Below are 22,551 nucleotides of genomic sequence, written 5' to 3' on the forward strand. Positions count from 1 at the left end.
TCGATACCCTCCTTTAAAAAGTTCCATATGATTCCCTTAGCTTAACACATTTTTTTCAAGTATTCCTGCCTCCTTCAGTTGACTTTTACAAGTTTTGAGATTGATGGCAGCTAGTCTTGATTAATGACTTCCCCAAACATTTAAGCAAATATTAAGAGGTTTAAAAAAATCAATCACAACCATTCCTGGAAAGCTATGTATATAATTGACTCAAGGTTGTTGTTCTTTCCCCCCAGAATGCCACCTAACAAAGTAGGGCAGAGGATGTTTCAAACATACGGGGCCATGCTCTTATACATCACCAGCAATACCCTCATTAATTTATTGGTCCCAGTTTCTGGTTGTGTGAGCTGGTTGAAGTAGTAAAAAAAAATCATATGGTAAATAAAGCCTGGGTTCCACTTTGCAACAGGTGGAAAATAAAAACTGTGGTTGGCTTTCCATCCAGGAAAAGAAGAGTTACAGTCCAGGTTGGGATACTGAAAACTAGAGAGGGCGCCTGCACTTTCAGTGCTTTGTGTGGACGAGAGAGTTTCAGTAGGTGTTGCTTTTTACCTGCATACACAACAAGAAACACCTACTAAAATAACACACACAAAAATACAGGAACCAAATCTAGAAGTCACTATAACAACCCTGGTTCCACATCATCTCATGTGAAATTGAATGTCAAGAATTGTGTTTTGGAACTTTTGGTATGGCTGGTTTTGGCAACTTGTTCTTCTATTCCAGTACCTCCCAAATTCTAGTCTTCCAAGTGTTTGGAACTTCAGCTCCCAGAATACCTGATCATTGGCCAAAGCAGCTGAGGGTTCTGGGAGGACAAGTCCAAGATGTCTGGAGGACTAGAGTTTGGGAGTCACTGCTCTATTCCAACATTTAACCATAGAAACCCACTAAGAGCCCCTTGGCCAGTTACACTCTCTCTTGGTCTTAGAGGAATGCAACAGCAAATCTCCTTGAATGAATCTTGCCAGGTAGACATCATAAGACCATAATAATAGAGTCATCATAAGTTAGCGGGCACCTGAATACACATAACAACAGTACATGTCCAATATGACATTTATCAGTGTATAAGTTCATTTAAAATCATTAGTGGCCTCATCACACTAGAGAAAAAATCCACTTAAAATCCAGTTTCTGCCTCCTGTAGAATTATGGGGTTTGTAGTTTAGGGAGGAGCCTTTAGCAGCCTCACTAAACTACAAACCCCAGAACTGGGCAATAGTCAGAAACCAGATTATAAGTAGATTTTTTCTCTAGTGTGATAAAGTGGCCATCACTTCATCACTCTAGAGAAAAAAATCCACTTAAATTCCAAATCTACAGTTTTGTTCATGTGAAATTTTGTAGCAAAATAGTTTCTTGAGCTTAGCATGGGAATTTAAGTAAGATGTAATTCTAGGAAAATTTGGGGTGTACTCCAATTTGGCAACCTAACATTTTGAGTGGTCTATCATATTTCCAAACTGAATATCTCTAAAAAGCATTGCAAATTTTCTCTTTCTGTTATTTTTGTAGGCAATGAGGAAATGCTTGTGTGTGTGTGTGTGTATGTGTGCTAGAGTTCCCAGATAAAGAACAAAATAGGTCTCCTGGACCTTTAATGATTGTGCAGAAGAAAAAAATGTCAGCAGGTGTTAGTTGTTGAAAATGGTTCCCTAAAGATACAGAAGTCCTGCATTGTGTTTTTAAAACCTAGCAACCAGCATATGTTTGCACTGTGTGCTTCACTTGCTCTTTTCTGATTTTGTTTTAGTTTTCTTATGGCTTATACATGATAATTGGTTATCTCACTGCAAATCTTTAGGAAGAAGAATGTGTCTCTGAGAAGGGTAGGGAACATGTGGCTATCCAGATGTTGTCAGACTGCAACTCTCAGCAGCCCTCACCACCAACACAGCTATCTGAAGAGGCCCATGTCCATCATCTATGTTTTAAAACCAAGCCTTTGCTTGTTTGTTTAAGCCACTTGTATTTTCACCAGTTTGTCATCTCACTTCTTCTCCCTCTCTCCCTCCCTCTGTGTCTTTCCCTTTGTTAGTCTTATCGAAATATCCCTAACAACTTCCTTACTTTCTCTCTTGATGCTAAGACAGAAATCTAGAGCCAAGTCTGCAGAATATTAATATTACAAATTAATAACATTTCAACATTACTAGTGACAGGTCCAGTATTATTAGCTATCATTCTTGTGCCAGTGCTAGAGCTCATCCTAGTGGTTTCACTACTGTTGCCTGAACTCATCATTTTTTAATTTTAGGAAAACAAAAATAATTGGTTATACTCAATAGAAGGGATGTAGAGAAGAGGAAAAGTTTCAGGGTGTTGAAAAGATCATTTTATCCTTGCAGTTAGAATGGCCTTGATGCACACACTGAAAAACTGAAACTATATAATCTTCTGTTTCCTATTTCTCAAAAATTTGGTTGCTAAGCATATGCTTTGGAAGCACTCTTTTTGGAATCCTTGCAGGTATTTTTAAAGTTAAACTGTAACCAATATTTTGCGTGTGTACATTTATTTTTAAAATTGAGAATTTTTTCATGCATCTTGAGGCAAGAAATATATGTGTACACAAAACTGATATTGCAAATTGTAATTTGTCTCCAGTTATATTTTTGTTGCTTATGTGTTGTCTTTTATTTTCTCTTTTAACTGCCCCCAAAGAAGGACATTACTAGTCCAAAACACGTCAATCTAATTGCAAGAACACAATCATATTTTCAACGTGCTGAGATTCAGTATCTTCTCTACATTTTCATTTTCTCCACTGCTGAAATTTTCTATAATGTCTCTAGGATCCCCCCCCCCCCCCCAAGTTTGATTTTGTGCTATGCATTTGTAGACTTTCAGGTGCCATAGCTAGGGAGCAAATTGCAAGGTACATTTGGTACTCTTGATAAGCATTCCCAAATGTCTCAGATGGTGTTAGACAATAATTCTTAGAAATCCCCAACCATTAGCTCTGACCTGCCATTCCTATTTCGATATTTCATTTTTCCTTCAAAAATGTAGCATGATTTCTACCTGTTAAAGTTAATTTTGTTAGTTTTGGCCCAACTTTCCCACATGTTACTGTCATTTTGAATCCTGATTCTGTCCTCTGGATATTAGCAACCCCTCCTATGTTCTCAATTGCAAATTCAATAAGGCTGTCCCTCATTCCATCCTTTAAGTCAGTAGTTCTCAGCCTGTGGGTCCCTAGGTGGCCTCCAACTCCCAGAAATCTCAGCCAGTTTACCAGCTGTCAGGATTTCTGGAAGTTGAAGGCCAAAACATCTGGGAACCCACAAGTTGAGAACCACTGCTTCAAGTCATGTTGATCAACACCAGGACCAGAACAAAACCCTAGGCAGCCCCACCAGGATGAACTCTTAGGCCCCATCTATACTGCCTTATAAAATCCAGATTATCTACTCTGAATTGGGTTATTATTTATTTACTGTATTTATATCCCACCTTTCTCAGCCCGAAGGCGACTCAAGGCAGTTGGCAGCAATTCGATGCCACAACAACATAGAATACAGTTGAAAAACATTTAGTATGTAATATAAAAATCATACAAAAACCATTAAAATATATTCTTGTTAAACTCATTTTCCAATCACATCGTCTAAGCTGTTCTGTAATTCCATATTTACCTATTATGCTGCATTTGCAAAAGCTTGTTCAAAGAGCCAGGTTTTGACTTTTTTATGAAATGTCGGGAGGGAGGGGGCAGATCTAATATCCCTAGGAAGGATGTTCCACAGCCGAGGGGCCACCACTGAGAAGACCCTGGCTCTCGTCCCCATCAGAGGGGAGTGTAAGGCAGTGTAGACTCATATAATTTTTATTGTCGTACGTTTTTCGGGCTGTATGCATCTATGGCAGGCATCCTCAGAGGTTGTGAGGTCTGACAACAATCCAGTGATTCCAGCCATGAAAGGCTTCAACAATACATTCATACAATCTAGTTCAAAGCAGATAATTTTGATTATATGACAGTGTAGATGGGGCTTTGAAGACCATTCCATCAACTGGTTACAAATCCATCCAGTAGTATTCTTTTCTAACCTGTTTTTTTAACTTACTTACCTGCAAGAATATTTTATCATTTATTTACTTACCACATTTTTACCCTGCTCTATCCCACTCATACTGTCTTCCAATAATTCAATGCCACATTGAAACATACCAAGAGGTGGGGGATGCGAAGGGGAAACGGTACAGGAACAGTTAATATCTTTACTGAACTCAAGATATATCACATCCTGGCTTATCCTAGTATTCATATAGACAAGGGATGAAAATTGCCACAAAACATTATTTTATGCAAACCATTTCCTTGCAAAATATTAAAATGTACTAAAACCTGAAGAAAAATTTCCCAGTGGTTAACAATTTTCTCACTCGGGTGTGTCTCAGTGCAAACACATATTCTCATCAAGGACCTCCCGTGACAGAAGAGGTATAGTCAGCCCGAGTTGTATCTCATTTATCTGGTCAAGATTTGAAAGAGACAGAAGAGACCTTTCAATGTTGCACTTCGTAAAACTGCAGCCAAGCTGATAAATCTCTGTTTATTTGTCTCAAAATGGGCCCTGGTTTCTTTAACACAGACATCTTGCTTTTATGCTGATGGCAACTGCATTACTCTCTCCCTCCCCTTCCCCTCTTGTCTCCCCATCACAAAACCCTTGGGATCTGTTGCCAAGATTTCTTTAACCTGATTCCCCTGCCCTTTCCTCCCAGAGCACCTGAAAAACCTGCAACTGGCTTAGTCTCTGGTCCCGTCTTGGTGATTTCAGGGCAGCACTTGCTTTGGTAGCTAAGCATGACCTTGAAAAATGATTGATATTGTGTTGGGGTTGATGACATAAATCTGCTAAAGTGTGCCTGACGTACAGCTTCCCAGGCCTGGATGTTGGAGCCATGTTGCTGTTCTAACAGAGTGACACTGAACAGACTGAAGCAAATAAAACAGATTTAAAACACACATACACACAAGCGCACACACAACCTGACAAGTCTAAAGGAACCCGTCTCCTTGCAGAGGATATGAATAAACTTTATTGCCTTGTAACCCGAAAACCACTCAAGTAGTAGTAAACAGGACTTATGATTAAATATGGGGAGAGGAGGTAAAATAGATTTTGAATTTTCATAGGGTTCCTATATAGATAGATGCAGGACATTTATGTATTGCTACCACTGAGAAATTGTAACCTCATTTCTTTTTCACCCTCATGCACCAGGATATGATATTTTAGTCCCCAAAATCATGGTTTGTTTCAGAATCTATATTTCATAATGTAGATATTCTATGACATTGTCAGCTGCACAGTTCTAAACATTTTTTTCCATTTTTTTTTCAAATTTCAGCCACTTCCCACAGATAGCTTTTACAAATAAAAAATACAGCTATAAAAAGTCTTGATCAATCTATTCTTGTTTATACATATGGATACGTTTTGATCCCAGGCAATGTATTACATTAGGAAAAAAAGGACTCATGACATTTTGGGGTGTAGCAAAACAGAAGTGGTGTGTTCCCATTGTTGCAGTTGAATGCCAATTTGGAAGGAGGAGACACTAGGTTTTTCAGTAGATGTACAAGAAATCCTAAGTACAATACTATTGGCGCCAGAGTAGGGATGGGGAAAATGGGGAAAATACAACCCATGGCACAATCTTTCAACATTGCATAGACGAGATGAAGGAAATATGTGACCAAGCAACATCACAGTGTAGGCATTATGACAGAAGTTGTTAATGAGAAACAACAGATAGGCCAGGAGAGCTTGCAGCAGTTTGCTTTTGCCTGCTGAGGGTGGTTCCACACTGCGGTAAAATCTGCATTGACCTAGGTTTAAGAAACCTTGGTAGGGGGCAGATTGTAGTCCACACAGTAGCCGCAAAAGCCCAAGCTTTTGTGGCTGGGTGTCCAGATGCACTCCCAGAACCTTCTGGGAGAACGTTCAGACTCCCTAACCTCCTCCTTACCTGGCCCCCATTAGCATCATGCTGGAGCTCTCTTGGCACATGAGAATGGCATGCCAGGAGAAAAGGGGGAGGAGGAAAATCATTTTTGTCCCCCTTTCTCATGACCATTTATTCTTATGTGCCAGGAGAGCTTTGGCACCACACTAATGGAGGCTGGGTAAATTCTTTTATTTTTAAAAGGGGGCTGGGGGTGGGTGGGAAGGGGCTAAAGGCCCTCTCATGTTTCTTGACTCTGATTCAGCCTGGAAAACATGAGACAGCTGTGCGGATGGTCCCTTCAGAAGTCCAGAATTTCTGAAAAGGATGTCTTCCTTTCAAGAAGACCTGCTTCTTTCCCACTAACAAATAATCTCACCACAAAGCAGAGTTTTCCTGCTTTGTGGTGAAACATGTGGAATTTCACGGGGCATCATTTGGACACCCTCCACAAATAACCAGGAGCTTTCACACTTTCCACCCTGTATGCATGCACCTTGAGTTAATTAATAGAAAACTATTTGTGTGATTTGACCCCAATTTACAGCAACCAAAGAAGGAGAAAGAAAGAGAAACTATGATGTTTTATAAGCATGGGACAACAGAAGATTAATCCAATTGTAGCATTTTTTCCTTTGGCTCAAAGAGCAAAATGTCTTGGACTGGCCCTGAACTAACTTTCTGTGGTTTGGCATTGTTAAAATGCACATCAGAAGTACAAATGCACATCTGTTCTGACAGTCGCAGTTTAACAAGAGCAATCCCTATTAAATGTGGAGGGGAAGATAACACCTTGAATAAAAACTAAATATTTCTTCAGTGACCTAAATCAAAAGCTTGCCTAAATAGGAAGCTCTTTGCTTGGTGATGGAGGGAAACTGGGGGTGGGACATAACCTGGTTATTCATGAGAAAGAGTCCACAGTCTAGAAGTGGCCACAGAGAAGGTTCTCTCCCATGTTCCCACCAAATAAAAGTGTTGAAATGTTAGAAGTCAGTCAGGTTCATTGGCAGTAGTATGGCCATTACATAGTCTGGAGTCAAACTGTATACAGCTTTATAGGTCATGGCCAGCACTTTGAACTGTGCCTGGAAATGAACAGGTACTCAGTAAATGTGTTGGCACAAGTGAGTAATATGTTCCTTGTAACCAACTCTGTTCAACAGTTTGCCTATAATGTCTTGAACCATTTGTTCTTAGCAAACATCCTTTAAAGGTTGCCTTCATCCAGCGCATGCTAACAGTAATCCAAATAGGTCAGTGGTTCTCAACCTGGGGTCCCCAGATGTTTTTGGCCTTCAACTCCCAGAAATCCTAACAGCTGGTAAACCAGCTGGGATTTCTGGGAGTTGTAGGCCAAAAACATCTGAGGACCCCAGGTTGAGAACCACTGAAATAGGTGTACATCATTGTGCCCTGATCTGACATCTCCAGGAATGGGCCTTCAATCCTCCAACCTAGGCATCCAGTTCTCATGACTGAATCCAAGCTGAGAACCTGAGATTTCAGAAGGAATGTTAACTCCATCCATCATTGGCTGAAAGCCTGTGTCCTAATAAGTTTTCCAACAGAGCAGGCACACGTCTATTTTGCCTGGATTAAGCTTGAATTTTTTCACCTTCGTCCAATCCGTTACTGAATGTGCCCACTGGTTGAACACTAAAAGCGCTTGATGTATCTATTAGCCAAGAAGTATTTGAAAGTTTTAAATCATCTCCAGTTTTTATTTTGGTTCATTCTTACAACTGGTCACTGGTGGTCCTATCTCATAGAATCTATCAGATACACAAATATGGTGAATTGTCCTACCGACATGAAGGCTACATCTAATACACTCAGGTTTCCCAGATTGAGGACATCATCCCATTCACCTCCCCCCCCCCCCCCGCCTCAGTATCACCCCATATATTTAGACTTCCTCTGCACCTGAGAACTCTGTTTAAATGTGCAACATTTCTGCCAGAGCTGGCTAATTTACACTCCATTAAATCCAACAGTCAATCAGGATCTTTGAAAATACTTCATATTTCAGAGCATATTTTAGGTGTGTGTTTTTGCTCACACTTTTAGTAATTGCATTCTATCATACCTTTGAGCAACACTACCATCTGCAAGGAGTACAATGGCCAGATGCTGGGAATGATGCATATGCGTACAAACTTAACATCGTGCTGAGAAAATTCATTTTTGCATGTTCAAGAGAGGATTTTCCCTCATGTTGCTCTTAATACTGTTGGATTTCTAAATTGTGCCCTGCTGTTTTGCAGCTTAGCAAGTTATGGAGGTGAGTGGTTTAAACAAAGCCTGGAAAGGCATTTCCAGAAAGTGATTAGTTTTATTTATTCAAGCCTTTTTGGTGTGTGTTACACTATATTGAAACATCTCAGACAAACAAAAACATCGATATAAAAACAGATAATGCAAAATCTGAATAATTATAAACAACTCAAAACTGTTTTAAACAATTTAAAGTGAAATACAGAATTTCTCAAGTTAGGTCATAATTCCTAGGGCCTGGAAACTTTCATGAGGTTTTAACTTGGCACCATGTTGATAGTAGCATTGGCACCAATTGGATTTTTAAAGGAAAGGACATTCTTCAATGAGGGTTCCGTGGCAGAGAAAACCTTCTCTTATGTCTCCATGGGATGTATCATTCTCAATGATATACCACAGACACAGGATCTCTAACACATCTCAATGCTTGGATAGGAAGAAGTGCTATTTTTAAAATCAAAGCCCCAAGATGTTTAGACCTTTGCAAGTTTGCATATTGTGTAGTGGTTTGAGTGTTGGACTACAACACTGTTAGACTGGGATTCAAATCCTTGCAAGTTATGTTCTTTCAACTTCAGAGGAAAATGAGGGCAAATATCTGTTAAGAAGCCCCATGATATGTTCACCTTAGGGTCACTGTAAAACAACAATTAATTTAAGGCGCACAGCAATAACAGCAAATATTGTTAGCAGCTTGAATTCAGACTAGAAGCATATTAACAGTCAGGACATTTCCTTTAGAACTTATGTTGTATATTTCCTTTAAAGTATTGATTCCAGCAATTGTGTCTGCTTATTATACTATGATGGCATTGTCTTCCAGAATAGCTCCACATAAATTCCATTGGAAATTGTTTAAAGACTACATTAATTTAGAGAAAAAGGTTATGACAGTATAATTTGGTGATGTACTGTTTTTAATATGATTTATGTCTAATGTGTGGTTTTTACTATTGTAGTTGTAAGGCATTGAATTTTTGCCATTATCTATGTGTATCCCCCTAGAGGTGAGAAAAGCAGTATATAAATACTGTAAATAAGTAATAATAAATAACTTAACTTAAACTATATAGAGAAGGACAAAGAAGAAGAATAAAAAATAAAATAGTCCTAATGATGAAGAAAGGAAAGGAGAAACAACATTTGAAGAACAACTACAAGTAAACCACAAAGAAAGAGATTGGAAGATGATACAACCCCTCCTTTTTTCTTTTTTTTTTTCTTCTTGATGTTTCATCCCCACCTCACCCCTCCTGAGCCTATATCTACCCATCCCATACCCTATCTTTTTACCCTATTTCCCATTTTCCCAAATTTTCCTATATATTTTTCTTTTACCTAATCTCTTAGTTGTGGGAGGGGCTGCAGACCATGTGATCAGAACTGAGCATGTTTAGGACTCTGATTCCATTCTAGTACAGTTCAGTTTAGACGTTAGTGGAGGTTTTTGCTTTCAGAAGTCTGCAAAGAAGTTTGCTTTCAAATGCCAGCAGTAAGATGTATGCTTAGAGACTTATTTAGACTCTCAAAACAGAGAAATGATTTGGACTATGTCCTGTGTTACCCATACAGAGAAACTACTTAAAATCCTATTGTAACTGGATTCATAAGCAATGTGCCTGTGTGCTTTATATGATGGCACATCTGGCCCCACTTGTATGCGAATGTACAGTTGAATTGTTTGGTTATCTATAGCTATCAACCAATGTTATTTTGCACTGATTGAATTGCTCCCCCTGCTCAATTGTTTGATTCCACCCCTTCCTGGGGAAGAGGGCAGTGCTTTCTACCATCAGACAACTCAGCAGATGGAAGTGAGAAAGGCTTGGCTCTAAAGCCCTCAGTCAAGTCATCTCTCATCACCAATTCTTAAGTTTATACGCTTAAGATTAATTCTTCATATCCAGCTCACCTGGATGACTTTGCGGAATCTTAAGCGCCTTCAAACCAGTCCTTTGGCATCAAGAGGAAGGCTTTGTGCCTTCAAATATAGGCTATTGGGCTGGGGTTGTGAATGTTTCGACTTTCACAGCCATTGAGAAAGAGGGAACTTGGAAAGCTTCTCAGCTGCAAAACTCCTTGGACCCAAGACTCCAGAGACTGTAATGTATGTTTTCTTTACCCCTTTTGAATATCAAGTTTATGCCTAAGGAAGATAACTCCTTGTGAACAAAAAAAGACTGTTTCGAGTTATCTATAGTGTCTTGATCCTTGATAGTTCCAGTTCTCTAAAGGAGGGCAAGAAGCAATCCCCTGGGGAAAAGATGCCACGTCCATGTTTCTTTCACTAAGATCTATAGCCCCAAGGTGCGATGGCACACTGTATACATGAAATTTTGCGAGTAAACCAGCTCTGTTACTTTTAAACAAAACTGTTTATTTTGTCTCTTGAGAGCATGATCTAAAGTGAAATATATTTTCAGGGAGAGTAGACTTCTGAAACTCTGCTGTTATATTTCCAATGGGCCATTTCCCAAATGGTTATGGAGATTCACATTTTCCAAATATGTCTACATCTCTATCTAACTCAAGGATTGCTGAGAGTCAGGTGTGAAAATAGCCACAATAGCCATTGTGAGATTGTTCTTCAGAAGAATCAGGGGTGATAATAGATCATATAATGAACACAGAAACAGGGGTGGGGTTTACACTTGCTTGTAATTGCAGGAGCAATAAATTAAGATTCCATTAAATCCTTTGCTTTTAATGGGAACAAAATTTCCAGTGGTGGCTGAGGAACACTGCCATGCATTGCAAATTCCAGGGATGCACAAGAGTAATTCAATCTTGATTGGAACCACAGTAAAGACAAAATGTTAAAACCTGCCTACCCAAACCCCATCTTGAATTGTTTTACATGCTTGCTATCTATTTAAAAGGAACCTCACTCATGCATTTGAGGATGGCATCATGTATACTCTGTCCCCAAGCGATATATGTTCACAGGCCCTTTCATACTAATATCAATGTACAATAATTACAGTGCCATGATTCACTTCAATTGCCATGGCATCATCCTGTGGAATCCTGAGGTATTTATTTGCTCAGTCGAAAAGTTCTTCTAGTGCCTCTGACCAAACCACAAACTACAAAATTCCAGCCATTATAGTTAAACTGGAATCATAGTGCTATAACTATGTGATATGAAAGGACTCCATTGTATCAGTGACTGATGTGGGAAGGACTCATTCTTAACCAATAACTCTATTTTGAGTTTGTTGCATCTGTATTTTAAAAATCTCCATTTCAGATTTGGGGGAGGGAACACCATTGTTTTGAAAACAATAAGCTGCCTTTTTCTCTTGGATGATACAGGCTTTGTGAAACCTTGATGGCTAAAACACATGTAGTCCTTTAGGTTTCTGATCAATGTCACTGACAAACAGGCTTACAAATAGGCATATAACAAAGTCGTCACATTTTAAGTTGGGATAAAGTGAGAAAAACTAATTGGCTGAAGGGTAGACTTAATATATTATTTTGGACTTTTTTTTAGCTGATCCCACCATAAACCAAGAATGAGAACATGATACATAATAAACTAAGTGTTACTGTTTTCTACCATTGCCTAGACTTTGCAATTTGATTAATTGCAGATCTGAATCATTGAAAATAAATGGCAGTTAATTATCCCTAACACCTTTGCAGAAACAGATTGGGGAGGACTGTGAAATTACCACAAATATGGCCTGAGCTAAATATATCATTTTTACTTAAGGAAATTTAATAATATTGTAATTCAAACTTATGTGGCCCAAAATTAATAGCTTTTAATACCGAAATGCCTTTGTTTGATTTATGCGGTTTTGTACATGCACTGACTTTTATGGACAGTTATTCTGAAATAACCATCCCTTCCAGAAACTGGTTTTGAAGTGTGCTTTTCAGACTTATTATTCTTAAGCCAGGATTCAAAATGAGAGACTGCTGTGTTTGTCTTGATAGTTCAGGTGACCTCTTGCCTTCTTTCCCTTTGCTAGGCTGACTATAGCCAGTTCTGCAATATGCTGATACTATAATTTGCACTAAACAATAGCGTTCATAGAGAACAAAAAAGAGCTTCCTGCCTGAGCAGAAGCATCAGATACAAATTTCCACAAAATTGCATCTGTGCAGGTAAAATCAGGGATAAATCTGGAACACAATCTTTCATCATAGATACCTGCTTCATACAAGGCATTCAATAAATCCTCCCCAAACTTCTTTGATCTGTTTTCTGTTCTCCTTTTTCTCTTTAAAAGCTATTGTGGAGGTACATAAGAGCACACAACCATTACCCCCTTTAAGTTACTAAACTCAATGTAGTCTTTGGTCCCTTTCACACAGCTGTATAAAATCCACACTGAACTGGATTATATGGCAGTGTGGATTCAGATAATCCAGTTCAAAGCAGATATTGTGGATTATCTTCCTTGATATTCTGGATTATATAGTTGTGTGGAAGGGCCCCAGGCTGCCAGAGTAGTTGATCCCATTGAAATGAATTGGACTGAGATTTAGTCATGACTTTCAGCTTCTTTTTCACTTAACTGGACCCAGACTTAGGGTTTCATCAGATTAGCATTTTAAAGAGGGCATTTCTGCACCCTTAGCATCTTCTGCCTCCTGCAGAATTCTGGGAAATGTATTCTGGGATTCCCAAGGACCAACCTTAAACTACATTTCCCAGAATTCTGGAGGAGGCAGAAGATGCAAAGAATACAGGAGCGCCCACTTTAAAAAGCTAGTCTGATGAAGCCCTTATCCATATTTACAGTTAGCCCACTAGAAACAATGGGAAGGCAGAAAAATTAATTTTAGATCTAAGATGTTTTCAGTAAGGTAAGTATGCAGGGCAGATCGTACAGTTGAAGGCAATCCTATAGGTAACCCGGACCCATTGTCCAGAAACTAATTCGCAACCAGTGAGGTGACTTTAATATGAATATGATATCTTCACTCTTAGATGTTCTTGTAACAAGTCTGGCTGCCATGTTTTTAACTAACTGGAGTTTCCAAACTTGATACAATGTATACCACCCTGCAGAAGTCCAACCTTGTGACTACCAGCAAGTGCACTACCATCTTTAGGTCTTCCAATTCTAGGAAGGGGAGCAGCTGGCATATATTAAGAGAAGGACTGTTTATAGGGGGTTTATAGGCTCTGCCCAATCCCCTTCCAACATTCAAACCACTACACCACACTCTATATGAATATGATTTTGTGTTTTATAGAAATAGAGTGGACATAAATACCCCTTATGTGTTGAAAATAGCAACCTTCTCCAAGCCTCCATTAATTATTTGTTATGTATATAATTAAGATTTCTCACTGTATTTTATATGTGTGTATTGGTATGCAGATTTATTTATTTACAGTATTCATATTCCACCCTTCTCATCCTGAAGGGGACTCAGGGTGGATCACAATGCACACATACACAGCAAACATTCAATGCCGTCTTTAGACATACAAGACAGACAGACAGAGAGAGTTATTTTGGCATTTTCCAACGTAGGCGCCTGGGGGTTATGCTCAATTCTGGCCAAAAGGGGGTGCTGTCACTTCATCCACTGTGACACTGAGCTCTTTTGATCATAGTATTTCTTCCTTGTTCTTTGATTGCCAGTATTTTTATAATAATAATAATAATAAAAAACTTTATTTGTACTCTGCTACCATCTCCCCAAGGGTCTCGGTGCAGCTTACATGAGGCCAAACCCACAGCACATCAATAAACAAAGGCAATAACGAATAGTCAATACAAAACAGTTCAAATAAACTGTTATAAAATACCTCCCCGCTTTAAGTGGTGCCTAATTTTGCTACTCACAGCTCAACTGTTTTCGAACTGCTTAGGCAGACAGTAAGCTAGGCTTAACAGTCAGGTGCTCAATCCAACTTGGGCTTTGAACTTGCCACCTTCCGGTTGGCAGGGATCTTTTGCTGCTGGCAATTAACCAGCTGTGCTACAGCCTGGCCAGTGAAGTTTTTCTTCCCAAAAGGTTATGGCATCATTTTTCCAAAAGGTTATGATTTCTAACAATGTCGTGCCTTTCCAAAGATCATAATTTCTCCAAAATTATTGGGGGGGGGGGGGGGAGTGCACCATCCCAGAAAGTGGACAAAAGAGAACATAGCATGTATATAAATAGCTTGTGAAAATCTAATATGTATACATTCTCATTTAGAAATAATTATTAAAATAGAATATTTCTAACCACAATGGGAATTAGGGATGACTGTGACCACCAATATGCCAGTTATCTGTTTAGGCAGTTCAGGCTGTTACACACTTTGGATGAGCAATTTCAAGGTTTATTATTATTATTATTATTATTATTATTATCCTTCATTTATGGTTCTTTTTCTTTAAAACAACATTCAAACAGAGATTTGTTTTCCAAAATTATTGGTCCTCTAGATGATTTGGATTTATGTCTCTTAAGTCCCAACCAGTATGGCCAATGTTCAGGAATTCATGGAATTGAAGTGTAAATATCTAGATATCTAGGGCAAATGTTTGTGAATTTCTTTCTTTCAACCAGAGAGCTCTACTATGGACAATGCCACACATGTCCCATCTTACAAACAAGCTGGAAATCTGACAGTGCCATGCATGTTTCCATGGAAGTAAGCCCCATTATATTCAATTGGGTTGACAGTTTGGACATTTGTTCTAGATTACTGCCTCCATTGGGTTGATTTTCCTTTCCATGTTCCTTCATGAACAATTCTGAGTAATCTAACACATGAATATGCAATACCACAAAGATAATGAAGAATATAATTTAAGTATAACTGTGCCACATTGAGGACTGGAAGGCTGCTTGCCTAATGCAAACTCAGTAGCCTCATATCTCTGTAGCTATCTTACCACTGAGAGATGAGAACACACATATGTGTTCAAAATTGAGCCCATATGTACAGATACTTAATTTGTGTGAGTCAGTGATGAGATGTGCTTTTTTCCATGACTGCATCAGCTTTTTCTTCTTAAAGTATTTATTTGCAATGCAGTAGCAATAGCAATACTTTTGCGGTGAAGCTCCATATGATCTCTTCATTTCAAATGCAGTGGAATTTCTTTTAACATGTGTGTGCCAATGCCATGCTTAAAACAATAACACAAATTTATATTTATATAAAAGTATCATAGATCACAGATAGAATCTTTGAGAAGATGAATAATCTAGATCACCCCAGACCACAATGTTTCTGTCTTTAATCTTCATAAATAGTTTCTCATCCAAATCTGAAAAAGAAACGTGTCAAAAGAAGGCATAGCATTTTTATATGACATACTTCAAACATTGTTGCCTTGTGATCTCACCCTCTGACAGTAAATATTGGGTTAGCAATTTTCTGGAATTTAGAAAGCGGATTCCCCTGCCTTTTCCACTGAGTTTCCATGTAATAGATATTTTGCTGACTTTGCCCTTTTCTGAGACATAAGAAGCTTCATCAATATTTGAAGAAGTACATTGAAAAAATCTACTTTCAAAGAAAATAAAAATATCTCAAAATAAGCTGGATTTTTTTAAAAAATAGTTGAATAATCTGTGATCTCAATCTGAATTTTGAGTGGTTGGATTTAATGGCAATTCCCCAGAATCCCCCTGCTCCATACATGGCCTTAGGATATACAAAAACAGATCCCGTTTGGTCTTGGAAGTGAAGGAGTGTTAGACCTGCTTAGCCACTTTGAGTATCTTTTGTGGAGATAAAAAGCAGGATAATAATAATAATAATAATAATAATAATAATAATAATAATAATGGGATGACAGGTTGCCAGTGAATACCAGGAGCTATAAGTTATATTTCAGAGAAAGGAACTGGCAAAACCACCTTATGCTTAAGAAACCACCTTATGCCTAAGAAAACCCTGTGAAATTCATGGGATCACCATAAAAACTTGGCAAAATCCGCTGATAGCTTGCAAGTAAGGTTCAATAACGAACTCATAAAATCTTATTGTGATTGCAATATCTAGACTACAAGTCAGGGACATATAGCTTACCAGATATTGTTGGCTTGCATGCCTCACTATTAGCTATGTTGGTTAGGACTGATGGGAGTTGCAGTTCTACAACTCCAAAGTCACATATTGCCCAGCCTCAGTCCAGTTGTTGGATTGAATCCAGACACAGAAACATTTTTACTAGACCTATTGAGCTGAATCTAAATGCAGACAGTTTATTTATTATTTATTTATTTCGGGTACTTTTACCCCGCCCTTCTCAACCCCTGAGGGGGGACTCAGGGCGGCTTACAAAAAGGCACAATTCGATGCCTATACAAATTACACATAATGTACAAAACCATAGTTAAAACAATTATCACAGTTAAAACAATCAAAACAATCAGTATATAACACATCGTATAAAACTATTCTCATGCTCAGCGTTTCGTCTTTCAGAGTTCCAAGTTCCATTCCATTAATCATTTCCTGACCATTGTCAAAGTCATTTCTTTAACTGCCCGATTGTCCGAATGCCTGGTCCCAAATCCATGTTTTCAGTTTTTTTCCTAAAGGAGAGGAGTGATGTCGCTGAACTAATTTCCCCGGGGAGTGAATTCCATAGGTGGGGGGCCACCACCGAGAAGGCCCTGCTCCTCGTCCCTGCCAACCTCACTTGTGATAGAGGCGGGGTCGAGAGCAGGGCCTCCCCAGAAGATCTTAGACTCCAGGGTGGGACGTAGAGGGAGATCCATTAGGACAGATACACTGGGTCGGAACCGTATAGGGTTTTGTAGGTCAAAACCAGCACTTTGAATTGTGCTCGGAACTGGCAGCCAGTGGAGCTGACACAACAGGGGTGTGGTGTGCTCCCTGTATGACGCTCCGGTTGTATCAGTGTGGAAAGTTAAGTCATGAGTAAGATGGTATCCTGAAAACAACAGATTCCATTTGATCATGAAAGGGGAAGTGGTTAGTACTGGGATCACAAAGCCAATGAATACCACACGCTATAAGTGATATTTCAAAGTAAAGGAACTGGCAACAACACCTTATTCCTGGATAAGGAAACCCTGTGAAATTAATGGGGTCACCATAGAAACTTGGCAAAACCCACCAATAGCTTGCAATCCTGCAACATTCCCATCACCTAGTTTGTGCTAGCAGTAAAGGGACATCAGGAGGTGGGATTCTCTTCCTCTGCCACTCTCTTCCTTCCCTGTTGCTATTCCTGAGCTGTTTTCTGTTAATTTTATATTTTACAGTTATATTTGTTTTTTTTGTTTTTTATTGCTGAAATTGCAAAATTGTTCTTTAAAGAAATACAGAGCAGTGCAACTGCGGAAAGTCTGAGTTATGATGGTATACAGAAGTACAATGCAGGGACCACAGATTGCTAAATTGACACAGTTGCACAAAGTAAGAGAGGTGTAATATCAAAGATGCTCACCCCTTTATCTATCCGATATCAATGATAGAATGAGTGCTGTAGAATAGCAGCCTCATGCAGTAAAATCCCGAGTCTCTAATTTCTGGCTTTGCTAAAGATACACAGGGAGACTTGGTAGTAAAGAATGAACATTGTGACTATGAAGTGTTCCTTTCCCCAAGTCCACAAAAATAGCATCAATGACCAGTTGGTAAAGCCATCAGCTCTGCTCACTGAAGCATATAACAAACATGTGCTGTGACCCTGTCTTTTTGCTTTTTGATTTACAGCTGTGTTGGAAAGCAACTTAACAAGGTGGCATGGAGCTTCAAGGGCCATGGAAGTCCATTTATTGTCAAAGTGTTATGGATGTTAATTAGATTAGGAATATGCTGAAGCTATTACAGTCATTGCAGGGAAAGAAGGGTAAGAGCATTCTTTGAAACTCCAACTTTGTGGCATGAATGCACAGGAAAAGGAGGAAACTCTACACCGAAGGAAATTGTAGGGTTCCATTGGATTCCACAGAATTGTAAAAAGTCCAATAATAATAACATTTTAGAAAGAACCAAGAAAGTACCATATATGCTTTTTTAATGCCCCCTGCCTTTATTCTTGCATTGTTTTTACTATAATAATGATGATCAAGAATAGCTTAATATGAAAAAGCAAGCAAGAGAAAAAATTATATGCAATATTGATTTTCTGTGCAATGCTGAAAATGCAAACTGAACTTGAGAGGGGGGAGGAATTGGAAAAAAAATGTTGAAATAAAGAGTTAGCATTTTAAATAGTCCAGTTTTCTCAAATCTAAAAGAAAACAATTAGAACACCAAGATGATTTGTATGAATGAAATTACATTTCTGATACTTTGGAAACTGTTAGAAACAAAGTTAGGAGTAGAACTGGGGATCTTTCACACAAACAGCAGAATATGTCTTTTGAATAGGCAGTTAAGGGAAAGCAGAAAACATTTATGGGCTAACTTATGGTCTTTCTCTGATTGCCATCTTTGCTGGCTATTTTGGCAAAGGAGAATTGAGTGGGATGAAAAGATCATCCCCAAAACATGCTCTGAAAAACATGTCACTAGCACAGAGGATGAGTTGCAGACAGGTCTATATGACACACAAAAAAAACACACCTCTGATGGGTGCGAAGAAAAAAAGGACATTGTTTCCTGTTTTACAAAAGGTACTAGTGGCAGATTCTTTTCTTGCAGGTGCCTACAAGTTACCACTGAAACGGGCCTTGAATCACGTGATAGGATCAATAGCCACAAGTAGTCGAAGGGTATCAGAGACAAAGTATAAGACTGTGGACCCCTTTAGATGGAGGTCCAGAAGCCGGGGAACAGCTGGGTAAAATGGTGGAGCAGTGGGGGAAGTCCAGCTTTGTCAACTTGACATGGTTGGTCATAGGCTGCCATCCCATGACCTTTCCTCACTGTTCCCTACTTCCTTGCATACAGCTTCTACAATGAGAATATGGGTAGACACCCTCAAGGATTCCTCTTAGCACCCTGCCAGGATGGAGCCTGATGGAGCCCCAACCCGTGTCATATGATGGTTTCCCGTGGACTCTGTCCTGGATCCATCCTAGCAGTGTGCCAGGATGGGGAGAAAACCCATCTGGTGAGGTTCCTAGGGACAGGGTGCTGGGTAGATAACGGATTCCCTGGCGCCTCCAATAAAATCCAACCATTTTGTATAAAGGCAAATGTAAACTCTGCCTATTCTTTCTGTATATCTTGGAATACCAACTTTAATTGTATTTTAAACTGTATCCCCATAACATCTGGAACCTACTAAACAATGGTACAAAACCTACCTCTAAGATACAATGGTATTAAATAATAAATAATATAAGTTTATTGGACTATTCTAGAAGCATGAAAATATGGTGTGAAAAACATGCTTGCCTCATTTCGAAAATGAATAGAACATGGGTTGGCAGGTGTTTTCCTGCATGATGATGGTTACATCACATTTCCAGGTGGATGGTGTAAAGACTTCATCACGGGGTGGGGGTGGGTTGTGGACCTGGAACAGGTATGGCACAAGGTTGTGTGACAGGGACTGAAACCAAAGCTGGTAGTCTGCTACTGTGCTGGTTTCCATCTCCATGCAATAAAGCCTTAAGTGAAAAAACAAGTAGAACAAATGCGGAAATAGACATATGAATTAACCCTTTATGGTAGAACTCTCACCTTGAGATTCTTCACCCCTTCTATAAGAACATGAGAAGAGGGATTGAATTTTTTGGGGGTCCTGTCTTGGACTAAGGAATGGATTTAAAGGGCATTTTATTAATTTATCTTTGTATTTAAATCAAGGTGTTTTAATATTTCTACGAGTTTAATGCCATTTTAATATTTAACTTTTGTATGTGTTGAAATGTATTGCCTTTCAGGTGCAAATCACTTTCGGTCTCAACTCTGAGAAAAGATGGGATAAAAAAATCATCACCATTACCCTTATCATCATCATCATCATCATCATCATCATCATCATCACTTGGCAGCACTATTCCCTGGTATGATGCTCCACATATTGTACTCCCTGTATCCTCATTTGTTGGCAATGGTGGGAGTTTTAATGCAGTGTATCTGGAGAACATCAGGTTTGGTGTTATCCTCAGATAATAGACCCAGGCATTGGCCATGGGCTTGAGGGTTTAACTGTTATGTTTTTTTTGTTTTTGTTTAAATACACATTTACTACTTGTGTGGCATTTAAGATACAAAGGATCCCATGGTATGAAATAATCATAAATCCTATTCAGGATCTCTGTTATGACCATTTGCTTCATTTGTTTAGAAAAGGTAATAGATTTCCTTTTTCACTGACTTTGCAGGCTTCAGGAAGGGGAAAAAAAACTATTACGAGGAACTTTTTTTTCGAACAGCTAGGCAAGTATGATTACAGATCCTGTATATCACTTGCATCTGTGTGGTTTCCAAATGAAACCTGGGACTCTTGGGAGAAAGAGAGAAAATCAACAAGGAAGTAGTTGTCCTGTTTAAAAATAACCGTTGTTTTGAGCTTTTAAAGCCATGTGTGTGGGAACGTTTCCTACATTCTCTGGCCCCATTTTCTGAAGATTGGTTGCTTAAGCGCAACAAAATTTAATTAGCAAGGCTGTAGCTGTAAGTTAACCGCTCATATATCATGCTAAGGATGCAGGCCTTTTATTTATAGCACCTTCACACATAAATATCCAAAGTGGAAATGGTTTATAAGCTATTGGCTTTACAGAGCGTGTTAGGTCTTTCTGGAACTCTGTAGGTAAAGAGAATACCTGGAGTTGACTTGGTTACAAATTGCTATTTGCGCTGCAAATTGTCACGTACTAGGACAAATGGCATGTGCTAGGGGAGGATACACTCCAAGAAATTTTGAATGTTTAATAAGGACGACTTGAACTATTGGGAGAACAACACTTCAGTAAAAGAAAACACAGTCTCATGCCCTCCACCTGTCCCGATTTGAATAACAGAATCATAGAGTTGGAAGAGACCACATGGGCCTTTCCTGTAATTTGAACCCAATGCTCTGAGGCCCCTTCTACACTGCGATATAATCCAGATTATCAAAGTAGATAATCCAGATTATCTGATTTGGACTGTATTATATGAGTCTACATTGCCATATAATCCAGTTCAAAGCAGATAATCTGGATGTTATATGGCAGTGTAGAAGGGCCCTGAGCCCTAGGTCAGCACAAAACAAGCTTGCTTGCTCTTCCTTATGACAGCCTTTCAAATATTTAAACATGTCAATCATGTCTCCTCTAAACCTTGTCTTCATCAGGCTAAACATTCCCAACTCCTCATAGGGCATGGTCTCCAGACTTTTGATCATTTTAGTCTCCCTCCTCTAGACACCTTCCAGCTTGTCAATTATTGTTGTTCATTCGCTCAGTCTCTTCCGACTCTTCGTGACCTCATGGACCTTCCCATGCCAGAGCTCTCTGTCAGCCGTCACCACCCCCAGCTCCTTCAAGGTCAAGCCAGTCACTTCAAGGATACCATCCATCCATCTTGCCCTTGGTCAGCCCCTCTTCCTTTTCCTTCCATTTTCCCCAGCATAATTGTCTTCTCTAAGCTTTCCTGTCTTCTCATTATGTGGCCAAAATACTTCATCTTTGCTTCTAATATCCTTCCCTCCAATGAGCAGTTGGGCTCTGAACCAGTCCTGAAGTATGGACTGGTTGGATTTTCACGCGGTCCAAGGCACTCTCAGAACTTTTCCCCAACACCACAGTTCAAAAGCATCTATCTTCTTTCGCTCAGCCTTCCCTTCGGTCCAGCTCTCACATCTGTAGGTTACTACGGGGAATACCATTGCATTAACTATGCGGATCTTCATTGCCAGTGTGATGTCTCTACTCTTCACTATTTTATCGAGATTGGTCATTGCTCTCCTCCAAGAAGTAAGCGACTTCTGATTTCCTGGCTGCAGTCTGCATCTGCAGTAATCTTTGCACCTAGATATACAAAGTCTGTCACGGCCTCCACGTTTTGCTTGTCAATATCCCTCTTGAATTGTGATGGCAGAATTGGACGCAATACTCCAGGTGGGAAGAACAGTCCTAATGAAATCCTCTGATGTCCCATATCTCCGCTGCTGTTTTGTCCCCCTGTAAGTCAATTGAATTTCCATCTATACTGCCATAAAATGCAGTTTGAACTGTAAACTCATATAATGCAGTTCAATATTGTTAAACTGCATTATAGGAGTCGACACTGACCATAAAATGCAATTTGACACTGCATTATATGCAATGTCGAGGGATCTGAATCTAAACTACTTTGCACTTTGTAGTAATTTACATGCGCTAAGGAGAAAAGGGAAAAATAAGAGAAGGACAAAGACATGAGATGCTAGCTGACACAATGTGTGATATTAATGTCAAAACACAAAACTGCATAAT

The sequence above is a fragment of the Anolis sagrei genome, chromosome 6, assembly GCF_037176765.1.
Source record: "Anolis sagrei isolate rAnoSag1 chromosome 6, rAnoSag1.mat, whole genome shotgun sequence".
Classification (NCBI taxonomy): Eukaryota; Metazoa; Chordata; class Lepidosauria; order Squamata; family Dactyloidae; genus Anolis; species Anolis sagrei.